The sequence below is a fragment of the Oryx dammah genome, unplaced genomic scaffold, assembly GCF_014754425.2.
Source record: "Oryx dammah isolate SB20612 unplaced genomic scaffold, SCBI_Odam_1.1 HiC_scaffold_3, whole genome shotgun sequence".
Classification (NCBI taxonomy): domain Eukaryota; kingdom Metazoa; phylum Chordata; class Mammalia; order Artiodactyla; family Bovidae; genus Oryx; species Oryx dammah.
This window is the reverse complement of record NW_024070187.1, coordinates 69,886,735-69,910,255: the sequence shown is the minus strand read 5'-3', so window position 1 is coordinate 69,910,255 and position 23,521 is coordinate 69,886,735. Positions and strand designations below refer to the sequence as shown.

Here is a 23,521-nt window from a genome sequence, read left to right as displayed (position 1 = left end):
GCCCTCTTTACAGACAAAGACACTGAGATTCAGAGAAGACAAATGACTTGTTTAGGATCACACAGACGTAATGATAGTGGAAGAACTTGAACCCCACATGTCTGATGCCAGGCTAGAACTCGCTGTATACCAGACTGTGGGTATGTGGTGATGGGAGGTTTCTATCAGCTCTGATTATGTAATCACATGTGCCAGATGGCATCAGAACCATCAGAAGGTTCAAACAAGTCTGAAGTTATGCTACTATCCAAGGAGTTTCAACAGGCTCCTAGAAGTCAGGTTTTCTCGAAGGTGTAGTTCAGTGACACCTCACTTATTGAAGGACTGGCAGCGAAGGAGATAATCTGCAAAAATAAAATGACTATGTAATTATTTGCATTCTATAAGCTTCCAAATTTTGAACAAAATATTTTAAAGCTACTTGGCACATCATCCTGTGTTTTTAAACATAGGATGCAAAATGCAGTTTGCTAACCTTTCTCGTTGACTTAGGGTATGGCTGTAAATCTCAATATTTTTAGACTTGAATTTATAACCCTCTAGGGCTCTATACCACAAGGTTCCAGACTGCTATGCTGTTTGGAATTCCTGCTTCTTTTGGGGTTCTACAAGTGCATTTACCTTTAAGAGTCTCTGCACTCTCTACTCTCTTGCAATTTCTCATCTATTAAGAAGTGAGCAACTGGTCCAGATAGACCTGTTAATGAAATAAGAGGAGACAGGCTTTAAATAAAGGTTTACATAATCCTTTCTAGGGGTAAATCCTTTCATCATCTTTTGTTTTAAGGGTATGGTAGAAGCTTTATGGTTGTGCTTCCCAGATCCTTTCCCAGGCCAGCTCTCTTGTCGTTCCGCTGCTGTGAGTTGGTGACCAATGGCTTGCAGCTTGATCCTTCCCTGAAGACTTGCTCTTTGTCCACAAGAGGTCCTCTACCCAGAAATGCCTGGGAGGTGTCCAGGGGTGGTTGCAGCCAACTACAAATTCAAGGGTGCCTCCAGATGGGATAATTCTGTGAGGCCATCCTTGTCCCTTGTCTCAGAGCTTTCCATGGCATTGGGCTAAGGCTGGACTGCAGCAGAATCCACATCTTGCTTAACTTTGCCTCCAAAGTGTCCCTGAGAGCACTTGCATGAGACTCAGCCTCCAATTTCAGAGACTCTAAACTAAGGTCCATCTAGTCAAGGCTATGGTTTTTCCTGTGGTCATGTATGGATGTGAGAGTTGGACTGTGAAGAAGGCTGAGCGCTGAAGAATTGATGCTTTTGAACTGTGGTGTTGGAGAAGACTCTTGAGAATTCCTTGGACTGCAAAGAGATCCAACCAATCCATTCTGAAAGAGATCAGCCCTGGGATTTCTTTGGAAGGAATGATGCTAAAGCTGAAACTCCAGTACTTTGGCCACCTCATGCATAGAGTTGATTCATTGGAAAAGACTCTGATGCTGGGAGGGATTGGGGGCAGAAGGAGAAGGGGACGACAGAGGATGAGATGGCTGGATGGCATCACTGATTCGATGGACGTGAGTCTGAGTGAACTCTGGGAGTTGGTGATGGACAGGGAGGCTTGGCATGCTGCGATTCATGGGGTCGCAAAGAGTCGGACATCACTGAGTGACTGAACTGAACTGAACCTAAGACAGGTTCACCTGCTTTCCTGCTGTTCATGTTCTGAGCTGTATTTTGGATACATCTCCCTATCCCTTTCCTCAACTCAACATTTAACAGAGAAGGGCAACCTAATCATCAAAGAAAGAATTCACAATAAGAAAAAAATACTAGTTTTGCAAAAAATATATTAGAAAAATTTAAATTTGTCAGAACTCAACTTAAAGCCTTATGAGTCACATACTGGGATCCTAGAATACAAATATAAAGGACACAATTTCCCTTCACCTCATCCTTTTGAGAAACTCACGGCCTGATGAAGAAACCAAGTAGGACAATTACCACACATCATAATAAATGCTATTATTGAAGTCTGAACTCATTCAAGAAATATTTCTTGAACATATTACTATATACAAAACTTTTGGAGTCTGAAAAACCCAGAACAAAGAATTGTAGAGTCCAAAGGCTGGAGGAGATGATAGTTTTTACTTTGGAAATGAGACTGAAGCTGCTTCTGGTAGAGTGAGCAAGGGTTGACCAGGTGAAGGTTAGGGAAGGTGTTCAGACTAAAGAACAATGACCTGAAAGGATGTGGTATTTCAGGGCACTGGGGAGAAGTTTATCATGGCAGGAGTTAAGGAGAAGGCAGAGAATAAGGAAGGGATGAATGTAAAGACCATTATCTGATAGGCTAAGAAGTTTGGGATGAGATGGTTGAATGGCATCACCAACACAGTGGACGTGAGTTTGAGCAAGCTCCGAGAGATAGCGAAGGACAGGGAAACCTGGCATGCTGCAGTCGATAGGGTCACAAAGAGCTGGACATGACTGAGCAACTGAATAATTTGAAGTCAAGACAGACCTGTGAACCTAGGAATGAGGCCAAGACCATTCCAGTAGGGGCATGACTGTCAACCACTGGGCAGGGAGAGGTGTGAGAGATCACAGCTTAACAAGCAGAGGCCTGCATCAAGCCCTTGTGTGCAGCTACCAACAGCCCTAATGATCTGTGACATCATGGCTTAGCTATGACACTGGTGGTCCAATCCATGTCTCTGCCTGAAAGAATTCTTGTTTTCACTCTTGAAAATTTGATCTATAAAGGAACTTGAAATTCTCCTGCTCAGAGCTTCTTGTGGTCGAGGTGATTAGTTGTCCGTATATGACTTGATAGCATCAAAAAGTATTTAAGAGAATCTTGGTCCCCAGACCCCTTAGTCTGTCATCATCGCCTGAAAGGTTACAGTTGTAGATCCATCCTTATGATTCACCAGGGTTAGGTTGGGAAAGAAGGTGGGGACTGGAGGGAGGGAGAGGGTAAAGAGGAGAGGTTGTAGGTGCTCAGTGGGACCGTGGGGATACAGAGGTAGTAGGGATGGGGAAAGAAGCAGGAAACCAGAGCTTGAGAGAGGTATAAATAGACATTTTCTTTCCCTCAAAATGATGCAATGGGCAGGTTCTGGCTGCTCAAATTTATTATATAAAAATATCACTTAATATCAAGTATTTTAATTATTTTATTATGGAGAAAACCTATTTTCAGACTGAGCAATTCCTGCCTTGGTTTATATTTTTCCTAGTACTAATAGAAACAATAATAATATATGAACACTGAATAGTTACTATATGCCTGGCATTGGGCTAAGAACTTTGCCTTCACTAATCTCATTTTATTCTTCTCCAGAATTATGATTGAAGTATTGTGGGTGCTGACTTATAATGGATCAGGGAAGTAGAGCTTAGAGTGCTTCCCTGACTGGCTCAGAATCACACAGTTGGTGAGTGGCATACCCAGGTCAGCCTGCTTCCCTCCAAAGTCAATCCTTAAGCTCTGGCTTTCCCAGCACAGCTATTTGCTCCTTCTCCATCATTTCAAGGACTTTGCAGGTGATGCTAGTGATAAAGAACCTGCCTGCCGTTGTAGGAAATGTAAGAGACGCAGGTTAGATCCCTGGGTCAGGAAGATCCCCTGGAGGAGGGCAGGGTAACCCATCCCACTATTCTTGCCTGAAGAATCCCATGGACAGAGGAGTCTGGCAGGTTACAGTCCATTGGCTTGCAAAGAGTCAGACACTACTGAAGTGGCTTAGTACACAGCACCACCATTTCAAATGCTTTTTGTCCTTCAAATCCCATTTCCATTTTCCTTCATTCACTAAACTGATACCATCGAGCACCTTCTGTGTATACTGCATCCCCATCCTCCATGGAGCTTTCCCACACTGATTTCTACTGTTTTTAAACACCTGAGTCTTTAGGGAGTGAATCTTATGAATAGATTTGTATGGTTCTCTAAATGTTTTTAGTGGATTTATTTTGTTTTCTCTCCAAAGGTTTTAATCTATGGCTGGATCAGGATCAAGTCTTCAAGTTTCCCATCTTCTCAACAGCACCCTACTCGGTGTTTGGTGGCTATGTCAGGATGCCCCTGACTCTTAGCCTATCCAGGGCCTGTATTTTTAGGAAGAAGAAATGCATGTGTGGACCTGATAAGATCTGAGTGACATGTGGAGAAGATGCCCTACGAGTGATGATCAGCTATGTTTACCATTTAACTCCACGGCGGCAGGCCAAGATAACTGTCGCGGTCTGTGGACAGAAGTTCATGAAGATCACTGCTTGACAGCTCAGGGTAAAGGTCTCTTTCTTTCAAAATATGTGACGGGGCAGGAAACGTGTACACCAGGTGTTTTGTGTTCATGGCTGCCTGGGAAAGATAATTCTGTCTGCTCGATAAGAACACTGTGCTCTGACCACCAGATTGTTTTTCCAGCAGCTATTTTCTGCCTATAAAACGAGCATCGCTGGCTCTCAACTTCTTTCCGCAAATCCCTTGGGCTACAAACAATAACAAAAGGTATCTCATATTTATACAACACAGTCCTCAGAAAAGCTCAAGGACCTGCACAAAGCTTGTTTTCATATATAAGGGTTCTTATATAATCCCCAAGGGGAAAGGGCAGAGGGTGACAATTGAGTTTGGAACGCTGTCATTCCTAGCTAATAAAACGGAAAAGTGAGGCCCTACAGCAGGATATGCTAACGGTCACGATCAGGACAGGAAGGCCGTTCTTCCCCACTTCCTGTCCAACAGTGTTCTTGCCATTGGGCCACACTGCCTTGTCAGAAGTCTGAAAACCTGGAGGAGATGACTGGCGGGGAATGAGTGGGAGAGGAAGCCCGGCCATTTGGGGAGCGATGCCTCAGCCTCACTGCATTTGACAACTGTTGTTTTCTCTGGTCAGGATTTTGCAGTTCCTCACATGAGTGCCCTTTTGTCCTTGGTAGAACAGATCCTGGGGAGAGTGTTCATCACCCTCAGTAGGAGTTGGAGCTGGATCAGAGTAGATTTCCGAGGTCTGGATGGTTTGGGGAAGAAGAGCCATCTGAGCAAAGGGTATTCTGTAAATATTTATTACACACTTAGATGCAAAGATGAGTAAGGCATAAGCTTGGGACTCAATCCGGGTACCATGTTGCAAGGGAGACAAACTGGATGAAAGGATCTGTGAGAGCTGGATGAATACAGTAAAGGAAAGGCAGTCACTTTGATTGTGAATTTGAGTCAGGACTCTGTGGGCTTGGGAGAGGGACATTTGTGTTGAGGCTTGAAGGATAAACAGGAAGAGTTTTAAAGGATACCTTCTACACTGCACTGAGGCTGTAGCTCTCTAGTAAAATCACCTGGGGAAGGTTTAAGGCAATCTCTGTCCCTAAATAATTGGATTTAATTGATCCGAGTATCACCTGGGCATTGGTATTGCTGAAGGGCTCCCAGGTCATTTTACTGAGCAAACAAGAGAGACAACCGCAGAAGGAGCACGGGCTCTGGAATTCTGTTTGAACACGCTGTTACCTTGGACCCGGGCCGTTGTGGGGGCTATGTCGGTGTCCCACCACTGCCGTTTCCTCCCACTTCTACCTGTGCCTATGAAGAAACTCTGCCACGGGAGAGTCTCTCCCTTCTGACAAGCTTTCCTTGACTCAAAAAGCCTGGACTGGGAATCAGGAAATCTGGCTTCTATCCCAAGTCTGCCACTGAGGTGCTACGTGAGTGTGCTGGGTCACATAAAGAGATAAAGACATTCGGCTTTAATATTTGCAAGACATTATGCTAAGGACTTGATGCACATCCAGGCTTTGATGTCTCCCATCTGTTGAAGTTTTTAGATCAGGATTTGTAGGTCATAGAATCCATTTAGGACCAGAATTATTTTTCAAGAATGATATAGGGACTTCCCTGGCTGTCCAGTGGTTGAGACTTTGCCTTTCAATGCATGGGGTGTGGATTCCATCTCTGGTCAAGGAACTAAGATCCCACATACCTTGGGGCCAAAAAATCAAAAATATAAAATAGAAGCAATATTGTAACAAATCCAATGAAGACTTTTAAAATGGTCCACGTTTTAAAAATTCTTTTAAAAGATGTAAAACAAAGAAAAGTAGGGGTGCACTGCATAGAATTGGGGCCAGTATTAAAGTAAAATTTTGTTTCAGTTATAAATATATGCATTTACTGGGTCATAAAGACCCTGATGCTGGGAAAAATTGAAGGCAGGAAGAGAACGGAATGACAGAGGATGAGATGGTTAGATGGCATCACCAACTCAATGGACATGAGTTTGAGTAAGCTCCAGGAGTTGGTGATGGACAGGGAAGCCTGATGTCTGCAGTGCATGGAGTCACAAAGAGTCAGACATGACTCAGTGACTGAACTGAACTGAAAGTAAAATACATGTCATGTTGTGGGTTGTAAGTTAAAAACGGTAAGCGTATTCACTGGTAATACATATACTAAAATTGGAAAGAATCAAAGAAAATTAGCATGGCCCCTGTAGAAACTCACAAAACATTCCATATTTTTTTAATGTTACTTTTTTTTTTAACAACTTAAAGAGAAGAATTTGAGAAATGTAGGATCAGAGGCTCTCTATGGACCCCTTCCTTCTGCTCTATAACCCTTGACTACTCCAGCTTACCATAAATTCACCTTTCTGTAACTTCCTTTTAGTTCAGTTCAGTTCAGTCGCTCAGTCGTGTCTGACTCTTTGCAACCCCATGAATCACAGCACGCCAAGCCTCCCTGTCCATCACCATCTCCTGGAGTTCACTCAGACTCACGTTCATCAAGTCCGTGATGCCATCCAGCCATCTCATCCTCTGTCGTCCCCTTCTCCTCCTGCCCCCAATCCTTCCCAGCATCAGAGTCTTCTCCAATGAGTCAACTCTTCACATGAGGTGGCCAAAGTACTGGAGTTTCAGCTTTAGCATCATTCCTTCCAAAGAACACCCAGGACTGATCTCCTTCAGAATGGACTGGTTGGATCTCCTTGCAGTCCAAGGGACTCTCAAGAGTCTTCTCCAACACCACAGTTCAAAAGCATCAATTCTTCGGCACTCAGCCTTCTTCACAGTCCAACTCTCACATCCATACATGACCACTGGAAAAACCATAGCCTTGACTAGACGGACCTCAGTCGGCAAAGTAATGTCTCTGCTTTTGAATATGCTATCTAGGGTGGTCATAGCTTTTCTTCCAAGGAGTAAGCGTCTTTTAATTTCATGGCTGCAGTCACCATCTGCAGTGATTTTAGTTAGTACCATGTATTTCTGGTATTATTTCATGTATTAGCTCAGTTGGTAAAGAATCTGCCTGCAATGCAGGAGACCCTGGTTTGGTTCCTGGGTTGGGAAGATCCACTGGAGAAGGGATAGGCTACCCACTCCAGTATTCTTGGGCTTCCCTTGTGGCTCAGCTGGTAAAGATTCTGCCTGTAATGCAGAAGACCTGGGTTCGATCCCTGGATTGGGAAGGTCCCTTGTAGAAAGGAAAGGCTACCCACTCCAGTATTCTGGCCTAGAGAATTCCATAGACTGTATAGTCCATGGGTCACAAAGAGTCAGACACGACTGAGCGACTTTCACGTGACTTCATGTATTTCTGGCCTATCATTTATTCCCTCTAAGAGGGAGGCAGGACAGTGCAGTGGTTAAAAGCACCTTATGAAGTTAGGTAAATCTATGTTTGAATTGAATTTCTTCACTCTTTAGTTGAATGACCTGGAAAATACCAACCTCTCCCAGCCTTGGGTTTCTTATGTGGGTGATCACATCTAGGACACACAGTGTTTCTAAGATTAAATAAAACACTGTAAGTCAAGCTCGTAGCATGAAAGCCTTGTTCACAGAAAGTGCTTGGTGTAAGACAGAAATTATTATCTGACTTCTTGTCCCACAGATTTTAAGGCACAGTCCGCAATTTAGTGCCTGGGGTACACAAATTCATAAATACTGTATGCATAGAAAATCAAGAATTCCAGCCTCAAGCAGCCTTGCAAGATGCAGAGCATTCATTCTCTGTGGGCATACCAAAAGAGCATCCAGGTCTCAGGAGCAGAGACAGGGCACTCTGTCCTCTACCCACACATCCCCTTCATTCTCCCTCTGACATGACTGGCTGAACCTGGGAAGGCAAGGCAGAAAGAAGGATGCAGCTCTTGACTGCAATTTTCTTCAACGATCAAAACAACCCATGACGTTTCAGTGCAATCCAAACCAAGACAGATGGAAACTCAAGATCAACTGTTTCACAAGCGTGTACCTGAGAAGATTTCAGACAGAAGTACAGGACAAAGAAATGAGTAGGAGCCAGTGGCTGGAACACAGAGAAAATGAGTCTCCATTTCACACATTACACCAGGAAAAAAATGACCGTCATCCAACAGTCAAAAAATAAGCAACTGACGAGGTCTTAATTGCCTTAGAAATACTCTGGGAATCAAAGCATTGTCTTGTAAATGATTCATTTCAGGAAATACCTACTAATCAATGACTAGGGCTTCTGTGTAATAGTTTCCCCACATTTATAGGCAGTGATCATGTGAATTGGATCATTGACTTTAGAATGAGATAAGCAGCAGTACTGGTAACCTAACCTACTTACTCCAAGTAGCTCCAAAGAAATTAGCTGCCTTTAGTGGAAGCCAGCACTTTACAAAGAGTGAAAAAAATCCTATTCATCGTGAGAGAGCCTCACACCAACCGAGTCCCCTCCAAGGACTAAGTTGAGAAGATGTTGATGGAAAAGGGGATAATGATCCATAAATAGGCATATGAGAAAGGAGTGGGAAGGGGAGGGAAGCATCATGAGATTGGAGAGGGGAAAAAAATGGGCTTTAAAATGATAAAATGTTAAAAATATTATAAGGATTACCCAAATGGTATTACAAAGGACAGGACTGTTGAAAGTAGCACTTGATGCTGGCATTTTTGTGTGTGTGTGTGGGGGGGGATTTAGTTTGAAATTGTATGATGAAAAAGAAAATAAAATGTATGTGAATAACGTAGCCCCACCTAAAAATATGTTGCTAACACAATGGTTTTTCAGGAAAGAAAAGGCAAGGATGCCTGGAAATAGCTGCATCTAATCAGCCCCCATCCCAAGCAATCAACTGAAATCCAGGAAATTCCATATGTAACCAGAAGAATAGACATCCTGGAGCATTTTGCCACAGTTAAGATTAGCGGAAACAGACCCCCATCAGCACTGGTAACAAAGAAGAATTAAAGGTGAAGAAACTGCTGTGGGTCCCTGTGCCTCCCTTCTGGGAAGGTGGTGGCCGTGGGGGCAGAAGGATGGGAATTAGGACAGAGGCAGTGGCCCTGCCTGGGCCAACAGCCTATTGTTCTGAAACTGCCCCTTCAGCGGCAGCTCAGAGCAGTGTATTCCTCCAGGGAAAACAATTAAAACAACAGCAGCTAGAGGTCAACTTATCCTCCTGACTTATCCTAACAATCTCTAAAAATGTTTGTTAACATAGCAATGGTTTATGATGAACAGTTTTGGGGTCTCATTTAAGAAATCCTTTTGTACCCAAAGGTTATAAAGGTGTTCTCCTGTATTTTCTTCTAAAAGATTTAAAGTTTTCCCTTTCACAGTGAATTCCTCTTTATGGAATTGAAAGACACAAAAAGCGCAAACCAAAAAGGAAAAAAATGAATAAATCTCACTTCACTAAAATTAATAACTTCTGCTTGCTGAAAATATCATAAAGAGTGTAAAAAGATAAGCCATAAACTTGGAAGAAAATCCTGATATCACATCTGACAAAGAAGTAGGATGGAGAGTAAATAAAGAATGGCTGCAACCTATTGAAATCCAAAGACTTGGTAAAGTAATTCACAAAAAGAAATATAGATGACTAAGATTGTTTTTTTGTTTTTGTTTTTGGTTGCACCTTGAGGCTCGTGGGAATTTTATTTCTCTGACCAGGGATGGGACCTGGGCCCTCAGCAGTAAAAATGCAGAATCCTAATCATTAAGCCACCAGGGAATTCCCCAAAGATTCGTAACTTCCTTAGCAGTCAGGGAAATGCAAAGTAAAATCATAATGAAATATCATTTTACATCCACTGTACATGTGCGCATGCTAAATCGTTCAGTTATGTCCGACTCTGTGTGACCCTATAGACTGTAGCTAGACAGGCTCCTCTGTCTATGGGATTCTCCAGGCAAGAACACTGGAGTGGGTTTCCTTCTCCAGGGGCTCTTCCTGATCTAGGAACTAAACCCGTGTCCCTTGTGTCTCCTGCATTAGCAGGTGGGTTCTTTACCACTATTGCCACCTGGGTTCATCCACTAGGTGAGCAAAAAAGAAATTAGTAATCAGAGAAATGCAAATTAAAATCATAATGAGATATCATTTTACATCCACTAGATTAACAAAAAAATGATGAAATCTGGTAATACAAAGTGTTGGTGAGGGTGTGGAAAACCTGAATCTTATTTACTACTGTTGAGCTATAAAATAGTACAGTTTCTTAGGAAAACAACCTGACACTATCTAAAATGAGTAAAGATTACATTTCTATGGCCTAAGTGTGGAAAATCTTGCGTTTATGTATAACACTATCAATAGAAAGGAGCACAGTCTCTAGTATCCATAGAAAAACACAAAGCCAAGCACCACTGTTTGGGATACCTACCTTGTAGTCTACTATTTTTAAAAAGCAAGAGATGATAAACACAAAATTCAAACTGGTTATGTTTGTGGGACAGGCAGGAAGGTGGGAAAAATTGGGGACAAGGACACAGCTAGAGTCAATTATATCGTTAATGTTAGGAATCCTCTGTTGGCCAGTGGCTTTATATACAATACACATATCCCATTGTAGGCACAGAATATTACATAACAAATTGCTTTCCATTTCTTAAGAAAAGAAATGGGTGAACAAAGAACAACAATCTCTAATGGCTCAGTGCCAAGGAAGGCAGACCTTGGTAACATGGGTCTCACTAATACAAGAGGAGAAGGGTCACTCAAGAAGTGATGGATTGCTCTATGTCAGGGAGGGTCCGCATAATTTGTGTGCCCCTGGAGGTCCTCCCAGAACATGGGCAGCTGGCCTAGTAACCAGGACCTGTGCCCAGGGTTCCACCCTATTACTCAGGTTGGCATGTGGCCTGTGTGGGCAAGTGGTGATCAGTTATGGAAAAGGCGTGCCACTTAGCACACGAATGATGTATGTGGCAAGATCGATTTTAGATGATTTTCCAAACAGAAAACTGAAGGCTGTTCTGGGGCAAGCCCTTTTGGTCTAATATTGGAGATACTCTACTGTACTGTCCACCTTAACTGCATGAATTTGACCCTGAAACAAGGCTGATTTCTCAACAGTTGGCACTTGGAATTGTTATTTCAAAGACTCAGTACTGAAGTCTTGAAATTGTTGGTCTTTGTAACCCTAGCATTACTCATATGACTACAACCATTTTCCTATCTTTAATATATTTTCATCTTACCTATTCTCCCAAAAGGATTATAAAGTTACTAGAGGGAAGTATGGTATAAAGCCCTGTTTTGTTCATCCTTGAGGCCATAAACTTGGCAAAATAAGGGCTTGGCTAAAAAGTAGGTTGTTATTTTGAAAAATTATAAACTCATAGGTAGTTGCAAAAAATAGTAGAGAGGTTCCATGTGCCCTTCACTGAGGTTCCCACAATGATTACATCTTACATAACTATGGAATAAGATCAAAACTAGGAAACTGATATTGGTGCAATGTGTGTTCCAAGTCCATCCATGTTGCTGAAAATGGCAAAAAAATTTTTTTTATAGCTGAGTAGTATTTCGGAGCTTGGTGGGCCACAGTCCATGGGGTCGCTAAGAGTTGGACATGACTGAGTGACTTCACTTTCACTTTTCACTTTCATGCATTGGAGAAGGAAATGGCAACCCACTCCAGTGCTCTTGCCTAGAGAATCCCAGGGATGGGGGAGGCTCATAGGCTGCCATCTATGGCATTGCACAGAGTCAGACACGACTGAGGTGACTTAGCAGTAGCAGCAGCAGCAGTATTTCATAAGCCTATATATGTATCACATCTTCTTTATTTGCTTTAAACTTTCAGCTCTCTGCTACTGCTAAGTCACTTCAGTCGTGTCCAACTCTGTGCAACCCCATAGACGGCAGACCACCAGGCTCCCTTGTCCCTGGGATTGTCCAGGCAAGAACACTGGAGTGGGTTGCCATTTCCTTCTCCAATGCATGAAAGTGAAAAGTGAAAGTGAAGTCGCTCAGTTGTATCCAACTCTTCGTGACAGCAGGGACTGCAGCCTACCACGCTCCTCCATCCATGGGATTTTCCAGGCAAGAGTACTGGAGTGGGGTGCCATTGCCTTCTCCGGGGCTGGCTTACTAGATACATTCAACCCTCTGAAATAAGAGTTGCCCATGAGTATGTTTGCAACTGTAAGAGAGACTGTACCTTTTATGTTTGTAACCAACAACTTCAACATCTCTTGCAAGGTGTGTCAAAGGTAACTTGTCATCCATCAAACAAATCTCACTTCCTATGAATTAACAGGGAGGCAGAGCTGTTCTTTTTCCTTTGTGTGGGCACAAAAAGTCACCAAAATGAAACTTTGCTAACTTAAGCTTTGCATCATAGGAGATTCCTCCAGTCATAGTGAGAACTATTCTTGGACCTTTATAATGTGTGTTTGTATACACAAGGTCTTAATAATTTATAAGTAAGTAAGTAAGTAAGTAAAGTCACTCAGTCGTGTCCGACTCTTTGTAACCCCGTGGACTGCAACCCACCAGGTTCCTCAGTCCATGGAATTCTCCAGGCAAGAATACTGGAGTGGGTTGCCATTTCCTTCTCCAGGGGATCTTCCCGACCCAGGGATCAGACCCAGGGATCAAACCCAGGTCTCCCGCATTGGAGGCAGACGCTTTAACCTCTGAGCCACCAGGGTAGATTTGATATTTTCAGTTGGTCCCCAAATTATCCATCCAGGTACAGAATTTTGATATGCTGTGGCATGAAGATAATAAAAAACAGCTCTTTGTAAATTGCATATCACTTCGTGCATCTCTCCAAGGATTACTCTGTGCTCATATTCAGTCTCTGCTTCCCCAATGTACTGTTTTGTGTTGCATCAGCAAGAATTTCTATGGATCTTGACACATCTTTAGAGAATTCTTTGGCATAATATATCATCTGCTTTCTGGAGGTATAGGCTTTGAAATGAGCAGCCTTTTTTTTTCATTCTCTTTTTGGTGACCTTGAAGTTTGAATGTTCCAGAGAATGAGCTGCTCCATTATTCTTATTTTCATATCAAATTCCAACATTAATCCAGACATATGGTGCATATGACAATCCAGAGTTTCCAGAGACCACCCTGTGTTCATTTTCCAAACATATTACTTATGTTTCAGGAACATTCAGAGCAACCTATATAGCAGTTTGTGTATTTCTCAATCTCTTGTTTCTGAGTTATAATGACAACCCACTGGCCCATCTGATCAGGACCCTCTCAATGAAACCCCACCACCACTACCACAGCATGGGCATCAGCATGACTTAGACATCCGCTGCTACCATCTCTTCTCAATGTCTTTTAGCTTCTGTTTTATTTTTTCAATCTCTTTTCCTCTCTGCTGAATATCTAGTAGCTCTTCAGTTCTTTCTTCCAGTTCATTAATACTCTTCTCCATTGTATCTAATGGTGTACCCATCCACTTAGTTTTTCTAGTTTCATTTACTATGTGTGTTTCTTTTCACCCAGGAGTTTTATTTGATTCTTTTGTAAGATCCATTTGGTCAAATTCTATAATTTTTGATATCTTGTTATACTGCAAATATTCTCATTTCTTTATTAAGAGAATCAACCTACTTATTTTATATTTCTTAATTTATAATTCTAATATCATCTATTCTTGTAGCTATAATCTTGTCATTTGTTATTGATCTTATTCTTTTTACTTATTCTCATTCCAATGACTTGTTTCCTCTTGCAGTTTTTTTTTTTACTTAAAAAATTTATTCCTCTTGTGTTTTTATAATTTTTATATTTCAGTTAGTTTGTAATTACCTGAGGAAACTATTTGAGGTCTTGATTTAAGAATATTTATCCAGGAACTTGTTATGAATCTTGAATCACTTTCAGTTAAATTCCAAAGCTGAATATTGTGGGACCAATATTCAGTTTCTGATTCTAAACCATCATGAAGACCACTTGTGAACAACAATTTTCAAGATAGACTGTATCCAGTGGTGAGCTTGAGATAAGAAAATTTCTTTATTGTTTTCTTTTGTGGTTAGGTTTTCTTCCTTTGGTTTACATTTGCATTAAAAATGTCAACTTCTGTGTCCTGAATTACTTAAGATGGATCTTTTTCTGTCTTCATCTGGTTCAATTTCTAGGCATTGTATCCCCAACCCTGCTTGATGCCAATTAAAATTAAGATTCTAGGCCACCAATGATAAGTTAATAATCACAGGGACCCATTGCTTCAGGATGGTTGGTTACCTCTGAAGATTTGTGCTTTCTTGCATTTTTAACCCTGATGATTTCCATCATTTTCCTGACAGCTCAGATAACCATTTTAACATCTTTTATCCATGCATTTTAGATGTTGTGAGCCAAGGAGATTCCTTGTGATATTTATTCTTTAATATTTTGGGAAGTAGAAGTTTGAGCACTATTCATAGTGAAGTTGCTCAGTCACGTCTGACTCTTTGTGACCTGTGGACTGTAGTCTACCAGGCTCCTCCATCCACGGGATTCTCTTCCAGTTCATTAATACTCTTTTCCATTGTATCTAATGGTGGGTTGCCATTTCCTTCTCTAGGGGATCTTCCCGACCCAGGGATCAAACCCAGGTCTCCCACATTGCAGGCAAATGCTGTACCCTCTGAGCCACCAGGGAAGCCCCAGGTACTCTAATTTATAAGATTTCTGTTGTAAGGTAAACTATATCAAGAAACTGATAGAGTCCTCATCACTCCCGTACACCCACCACCAGATAAAAATCCTCTAAACATATCAGACTCAAACACTTGAGCTATTTAGGGCCAAGTTACCATTTTTACCCCGTTACAGCATGACTGCTGTCTCAGTGCAACACTAGATAACTTCTTTCAGTAGAAGATAGACTGAAGATGAAGTAAGGAGGAACAGTGTCTGGGTTATGGATAGGTATCCAGCATGAATTACTTATTTTGAGCTTCACAATAACCTAATGAAATTAGTAGCCTTGCTTTCATTTTATAAGTAAGAAAACTGAACCTCAACAACATTAAGCAATTCATCTGAAGGATACAGAAGGAGTGAAAATGTTCAGAAAGATCACCCAGGCACATCTTCCTAGAACAGACCTTCAGAGGACCTGAGGGTTAACCATTTACTTACTTATCCACTCATTTGTGGATTCATTCAAGAAATCCTTCTTTCTTTTTAAAAAAATTTTATTGGGGAAAAGTTGATTTAAAGAAACTTTTCTTGAGAACTTGCCACATGTATGACACTGCTAGCCACTGACCTACAAAAATAAGACAAAGAGTTTACATTTCACATTCTCATATAAGAAGGCTTAGAGACGACTGGATCATAAGTTACATGACTGGGGTTATGAGACCATTGGGAAGGCTGTCACCCTGGAGACTGGGTCATGTGTAGTTTCAGATGGAAAAGGGAAGATGTTTCCTACCAAAATGGGTAGTGAAGTAGAGGTAGGAACTTAAGCAACAAGTGAAGGAGCAATCTTGTTTTTTCCAGGAGCTAACTTTTTCCTTTTTCTAAAAAAAGGAACATTAGAACTCAAAACGGTTGTCTTTAAGAAGGATTTATTCTTTCTAGTTACCAGGTGCAAAGCTGTCTCAGTACAGGACCGGCTCACTTGCTGGATGGGATAGATCAGTAGTGGTTTGGTTATCCAGCTTGTGGTCTTTTCTAAAATTGAAACATCACACAGGAAAAGACTTGTCTAGTACAGCTGCTTATAATTGCATGTTCCTCTTGATCACATAAGTCCTTATATCAGGAGCGCTAATCCAATTTTTTTAGATTCCATTTCCCTACTGGCCAACAAAGTTTCCTTGCTGGGTCTTGCAAAATTAAGCTATAAGCTTTTCTTCCACCAAAAGTTCAAATCTAAGCACAGATGTCAGAATTAATCCCATTACCTTCAGGCACTCTTAACCCCCCTAGAAAAGTAAATTTGTCTTGTTGCCTTTTTTTTTTTTTATGATGAGGAATTCTCCTGTACTCAACAACTTTCTTCACATTGTTGGTTACACTTAATTGGGTTTATCTTTGTCTAAAAAGACATGATGGACAGGCCTTTTGGCAAGTGTTCTGTGTTTATTTCTAGGGCTTAAAATGTGGGTCATAGACACTGCTAAAGACTAACTATCCGCTGGGAATCTTTATCCCACTCTACCTGTTTATTCTAAAAACAAAACTGTCATCAATGACCCTGGAAAACAGAACCTGGAACTTTAAGGATGTTGTACCAGTTACATGATATTATAGCTAAACCGAGTATGCCCAGTGGTGTTAATTGGGGTCATCTTCCAACATACTTTTGAGGTCTGTGATTGCTACCTCTGTAATCAAAGTCTCTTAAATGCTGCCTACTTATCAGTAGTTCAAACTGACCCTTGGTCTTTTAGATAAGTCACTTACCATCAGAGTTGGGCATTTAATTTGAAATTGGGGTCTTTTCTAACTAAACTTTTGTTGAGTGATCTCTAATGAGTCCCTTATATCTGTAATTCTTGGCAGTACACTTTGGACAGGACAGAAAGGGTTGTTTCACATTCTGACTGGAATACTTTGTAAATGTGTATCCTTGGGCAAGTTACTCAAACTCCATTAGAGTTTCTTTATCAACAAAATTGGGATAATAATGTTCATCTCAAACATTTTTTTGTGAGGAATAAGCAAAATAATGTGTGTAAAATTTAGCATAGGACATGACTTAGAGTAAGCACTCAGTAAACAGAAGTTGTTCTGATTTCCTTACTAATAATGGCATGATGTCCACAGTTTTGACAAGAATGGGTTGCCAACTTATTGCCAAGAAGAGGGAAGCTACAGATTTACACTCAAGATGGTATGAAGAGCAAAAGTGTCCAAGTTGGTAAACAGATTTCATACATTCATCTCTGCCCAGGGTTTGGCAAATAATATTGCAGGAACTGTGAAACAAAGGGGAGGACTGTGGAAAGTGGGGTAGATTGAAATTATACAGCGGTTTTGCAGTCTCTCTATTTCCATAGCCTGGGCCCATCAGTCCTCATTATGTCCACTGCCTGCAGCTCCTCTTTGCTTCCCAGTCTAGGATTCCTGAGACCACTTTGCGTGTTAGCCATTAGGTCTTAAAGCACCTAGGGGAGTTATGTTGGGTGTGGTGGTGAGGAGATGTGCTGAAGTGCCTGGAAGAGGAGCCCAGCTACATTAGTGTGCCAGGTGCTTTGCTGGGAGCCTAGGAAACCATGGCCATGCCCATTTCTGTCCTCAGTTTGTGTCCCACAGTCCAGTGGGTGAGAAAAGCAAGGCGATGCCACTGTAGAGCAGTGAGCGCCATGCCAGTTTCAGCATAGGATTCTAGAAGCCACAGCTAACCCTCCTGAATATCAGAGCTAGGGATACCAATGCTGAGAAATAAAGGTGTAAATAGGGAGTCAGCTAAAAGACAGATGTGTGTGCATGTGCGTGGACCTGCCCCTGTGTGCTTAGTGGGATGTAGGGTAGTGCAGGAATGTTCAAAGGAGACGAGAGATGGAGCATTTGGAAAGTACTCCTGGTACAAAGATACAACTCGTGTGGCATTTAGAGGTGCAGGCATTGGAGGAACTGTTTGCCTAACTGCTGTTGGTGCCTCTCCAGTGTCTTGTATGAGACTCAGTCAGCTACGGGAGATTCCTGAGCCATGTGGAGGGTCCTCTGCTCTGAGGACGCTGCTGTGAGAGACAAATTCCTTCTTCCCAGCTTCTCTTTGATCTTCCTTGTTTCCTTCTCCCAGTCTTCTCCATATCCTCCCAAAGTGTTTCTACTGAAATCCTGGGCTTTGTCCTGGAGTTCTGCAGCTTGTGGAGTTTTTAAGGAGCAGATTCTCAGGGGTGGGGTCAGGAACGGAGCCACCACCTTCCCGTCCAAGCTGCACCCAGGCATAGGGCAGGGACACTCGCTGTCCAAGCTTCCTGTTGTGTCCAGCCCACTTTGGCCCTCTTGCTAATCCCTGGGACCTCTTTGCCGGCTTCCTTCTAAGAGAAGCTTGTTCTTTCAGCTCCAAGTTCAGAAAAGAAAGCATAGTCCTTTCTTCCCGCATCCCAGTTCTGTCTCAACTCCTGACAGAAACTGTTTTACATTCCACTGAACCCTGACTAGGAAAAGTATTCATTACCTACTGTTCACAGAAATCTCTCTGCCACAATAGTCAGCCTCCCTCCATTCTCTCTCTGTGTGTGTGTATACACACACACACACACACACACACACACACACACTCATTTAATCCTTCAAGAAATCATGTGAAGTAAATGTGATCATATCCACTTTTTGCAAATAAGAATATTGGGGATCAAAGATATGATTTGTCCAAGATCACCAGCTAGTGAGTAGCAGAGAATCCATGTCATGTCTGATTCAAAAACCCCCGAGTTTTCTTTTGTGTTTTAAAAAAAAATTTTCTAACCAAAACCAATACAGAATTGTAAAGTAAAAATTAAAAAAAATAAATAAATTAATTAATTAAAAAAATAAAATTAAATTAAAAAAATTTTTCTGACTTTGAAATATTTATGTATAAAAACCCAAATAATACAAAAAAATAGATGCAGCCTCCTATATTGTTACATCTTAACTCACTATTGACATTTTATGTATTTATCCTGTTTTTATTTTATGCAGTTTTAAATAAATGTTTATAAAATTGGCTCATATGTATGAATGTATATATTTTTCCAACTTAATTGGGATATAACAAATAATACTGTAAGTTTAAGGTGTACAATGTGATTATTTGATACACATATATTGTGAAACGAGTGTCACAGTAAAATTATTAGCACATCTATTTCACAAAACTATCATTTTTTGTGGTGACTATATCTAAGCTCTACTGTCTTAGCAACTTCAAGTAGGCAGTATAGTGTTGTTAATTGTAGTCATGCTGTACATTACATCCCCAGAACGTTTTCATTGTATAAGAAAAGTTTATATCCTTTTACCAAAATTTCCCCATTTAACCTAACCGTCACCCCTGGTAGTCACTATTCTATCTATTTGACTTTTTAAATTCCATATATAAGCAATCTCAAACAATATTTGTCAACTTCTGTCTGACTTACTTCACTTAACATAATAGGCATATATATATATTATATACATGTGCAGTACACATGGGTTTCCCTGGTGGCTCAGATGGTAAAGAATCCACCTGTAATACAGGAGACCTGGGTTTGATCCCTGGGTTGGGAAGATCCCCTGGAGAAGGGAATGGCTACCTACTCCAGTATTCTTGCCTGGATAATTCCATGGACAGAGGAGACTGTCGGGCTACTGTCTACGTCGGACACAATCTAACTTTCTACAACAAATTAATTTCGAGTTAAATTATACCTATTCAGACTTTTATCAGAATTATATAAACTAAATCTCTTTTTAACAATAACTTGTTAAAAATATTTGTCACTTGTTTGTTGATAAATGATTCCATTACTGTTTATAGTTTTTGGATTCCTACCAAATTATTTTTCAAACGTGTAATGATCTGTTATATTTGTTAATTTCCTCATTTTTAGAGCAAGTGTTGGGTCGGCAAACTCTAGTCCACAGACCAATCTAGTCTGTCATCTGTTTTGGTAAACAGAATTTTATCAGGACACAGCCATATCTTTTTATTTATGTATTGCCTATGCTGCTTTGTATTTATCTATTTATTGCTTTGTATTTATGTATTGCCTATGGAAGATTTGGGCTTCCCTAGTGGCCTAGTGGGCTGCCGTCCATGGGGTTGCACAGAGTCGGACACGATTGAAGCGACTTAGCAGCAGCAGCAGCAGCAGTGGCTCAGATAGTAAAGAATCTGCCTGCAATGCAGGAGACCTGGGTCCCTCCACGGGCCTGGAAGATCCCCTGGAGGAGGGCATGGCAGCCCACTCCAGTATTCTTGCCTGGAGAATTCCATGGACAGAGGAGCCTGGTGGGGTCCATGGGGTCTCAAAGAACCAGGCATGACTGAGTGACTAACACCATGGCTGCTTTGTGCCCTTCTGTCAAGTTACGTCATTGTGACAGAAACAGTATGATCTGTAACACCTCAAAAACTTCACCATCTGGATCTTTACAAAAAACTTTTGCCACCTTGCTCTAGAGAATAGACTCCTGTATTGTCAATCTCCTATTCCCTTTATCTTGGATTTTCAATACTTTTCCTGTAAGTCTTGAGTTGATTTTTTTCATGCTGCTCAGTTAGAGAGAGATGTATCTGGACTAGGTGTGTGTCACTAAGTGGGATGCAGGGATTTCTCTCAGTTGTCCTTGTTGATCACTAGCCTTCTGGTTGAGTCCTTCTCAGGTTTACAGAACAGTGATTGCACATTCATTTCCTAATCTTCCGTAACCAGCAGGGGCTAGTGTAACCCGGCTCTGGGGTTCCAAGAGAGAATTTTCTGTCTTCCATCCACAGTTTTCTCTGTTACAGATCATTAATAAAATCATTGGCACCTCTATTACTTTTGAAAGGCAATACAGTTGTCTCTTAAACAATGCAAGGGTTGGGGTATCCACCCTTGTGCAGTCAAAAATCCACATGTCCTTTTACAATCAGCCCTCCGTAACCATGAATCATGTAATACTGAGGCACATATTTACAGGAAAAAATTCTGCATATATAAATGGACCTGTACAATTCAAAGCCATGTTGTTCAAGGATCAACTACATAATGTAATCTTTAAAAGCACAAATTCTGGAATCAGATTGTCTGGTTAAAATTGCAAGTCTGTCACTTACTAACAATGTGGATTTGGGTAAATTATTTTTTCTTTGTTCCGATTTCTCATCATCTGTAAAAATCATAGGGATTATGCTATTACCTTTCTCACAAGTGTTGTGAACAAGACAGCTAGTGCTCACTAGGCTATTCAGGAGCTCCTTGACATTTCCCAGATGTCTTTGCTGTGATTGAGGCCATGTGACCAATTCTGGCCAATGGCCTGGGAGTGGAAGTGTCATAAGTCACTGCCAGGCTGGGGCACGTAGGAGCTGGTTTGCCTTTGCATAAACAACAAATAAACTTAGGTTATGCTAACTATGAAGATTTGGGGATTATCTGTTTCATTTTACCGCAGCACAGTTTATACGAATACAGGATTGTTTTAAACATCGATTAATACATAAAAAGCACTTGGATTAATGCCTAGAATGTTAAGTGCTATAAAAATGTTTTCCTTTCCCCCATCTTCTTCTTCTTTTTAAAGGAACCAGAAGTCTTTCTTAGCATGGACCATTTTGTTTTTCACTTACATCTTTACCACTCTATTTGCTATTCTACCTATGATGAACCAGCCTCATATGGAAGCATTTACCACACACACACACACACACACACACACACACACATACACACACACATACACACACGTACACACACACCATCTTGTCTTAAGGAAGTTAATAGTCTACAAGCAGGGCCAGAAACTTGGGCATAGAGTAAGGTAGGAAAGAGTTCTCTATCTCAAAAGACAGCAACCCACATATGAAGTTCTGCTTAGGCAGACTGTGTGTCTTCAAGCAAGAGAAAGAAACCTCTGTGTCTTAGGACTTTTCTCAGGTTGCGAGGGCTGCTCTGTCTCATGAGGAAAAGCACAACCAGGCTATCATTTTGTTTTCTCAGTACACTTCCGTTTGCCTCACAGTTAGGAAAAAATGTCTCCCAGACTCTGCAATAGGCTGTTTTTATCTTTCAGTGTTAATCATTTTCACCTTTTTCTAAGTCTCCAGTGGTTTTTTCTTAAACCATCAGTCTTGTTTGCAACCTCCACTGGCATTCATTCAGTCATCTTTCTTACTCAAATTATACTCAGGCTATACATTCTCAATGAAGTTATTTTAATTCCAAACCTATTTGCTTTGATTGCTCTTTAATTAGTTGGAGGATGGAATACCAGAAGAACAGCTTTGATTAAAAGAGTAGCTAAATATGGGAAAAGAATCCTTAAAAAGAGTGAATATATGTATATGTGTAACTGATTCACTTTGCTATGCACCTAAAACTAACACAACATTGTAAATCAATCCAAAAAAAAAAACCTCTAAAAATATAAAAAGGGAGTGGCTCAAGTTCAGTATTTTTTGTCCCCTATAGTGTTGCTTATTTCAAATAGCAAGCCATCCTTTGTTTCTTCTTTGACATATCAAGTATGCATAATCTAACTTTCTTATTCTTAGTATAGTAGAACTCTACTATTCACAATCTACATCCTGAGCCCCAATATAGTCTTTCTATGTTGTTTTGGAGTCACAGATTTAAGAACATGTAAATGGGCCAGATTTGGTAGAATAAGTAGGGAGCAAATCATGAAGGCACTTTAGCATCAAACTTAGGTCTTTGCATTGTAAAGGATGTGGTAACTTGATACCATATGCATTTAAGAAGGATGATCCTGGTAGGAAACTAGGAAGGAAATAAAGAAGATGAGGCTTGAAAAGGTGTGAATAGAAATGTGGGTGTAGCCCAAGAGCCTTTGGTTTACCCCCTCACCCTTCAGAGAATGGAGAGGAAATATGAACTGCTGTCAGGAAGGTAAAAATGATGGACTTGGTGTCTGATTGAAGAAAACAGGTAGGATGATGCTAGTTTTCTGACTTGAATCACTATCACTGTGAGTCCTGGTGTCCCTTATTCATCAAAATTCAACTGACAAGAGGAAAAGATTTTTGGAGAATGTAACTTATTTTGCATGTGTTGTGTTTGAGATATCTTGGTAATATTCTGCTGAGATGTCTGAAAGGCATTTGGATATATAGACCCAGAACTCAGGCATTTGAATATATAGGCCCAGAATTCGGGCGTTTGAGTATATAGGCCCGGAACTCGGGCATTTGGGTATATAGGTAACTAGAGTAGAGAGGAGGAGAGAAGCAGTGTCAGGCGACCATTAACTTCGGGGAGACGTCTGAGAGATGGCAGTGCTGCAGGTAGACCCCTGAGGGATTAAGCAACAGAGATCCGAGAAAGAACAGCAGTGTTACTGAAGGGTAGCTTTAGTCTACTGTTCCCAAAACACTCCGGGGTTTCCTAGAGATTCTAAAGGGGAGAGAATCTTAAGTGGAGAGGAAGTAGGATCCTGATGTTCAGTTGATGGGGACTTTGGAGCCAGCAAAAGCTGACATATTAACTTTCTCTCATTAGCCCCTGTATGCAGAATGCTTTATCCATTCATCCCTCAGGGGTTACCTTATTATTCAGTAACAGAAAAGTCTCAGACTTTCCTCTTCAAAGCATTATTGGCCTTTTACTTCTTTCATTCACGCAGAGCCCAGGGCCGCATATGGAGGCAGCAACTTGTGGAAGTAGCAGGGACTCTAGAAACTGTCAATTCTAGATTTAAATTTT

At 41.1% G+C, this 23,521-nt stretch overlaps 2 pseudogenes; one reads left to right on the top strand and one right to left on the bottom strand.

Annotated features, from left to right (window-relative positions):
* The window catches only part of LOC120861582, a 57,730-nt pseudogene extending 37,537 nt beyond the window's left edge, over nucleotides 1-20,193 (bottom strand).
* LOC120862336 lies at nucleotides 6,381-6,472 on the top strand (annotated as a pseudogene).
* Nucleotides 20,194-23,521: the final 3,328 nt, after the last annotated feature.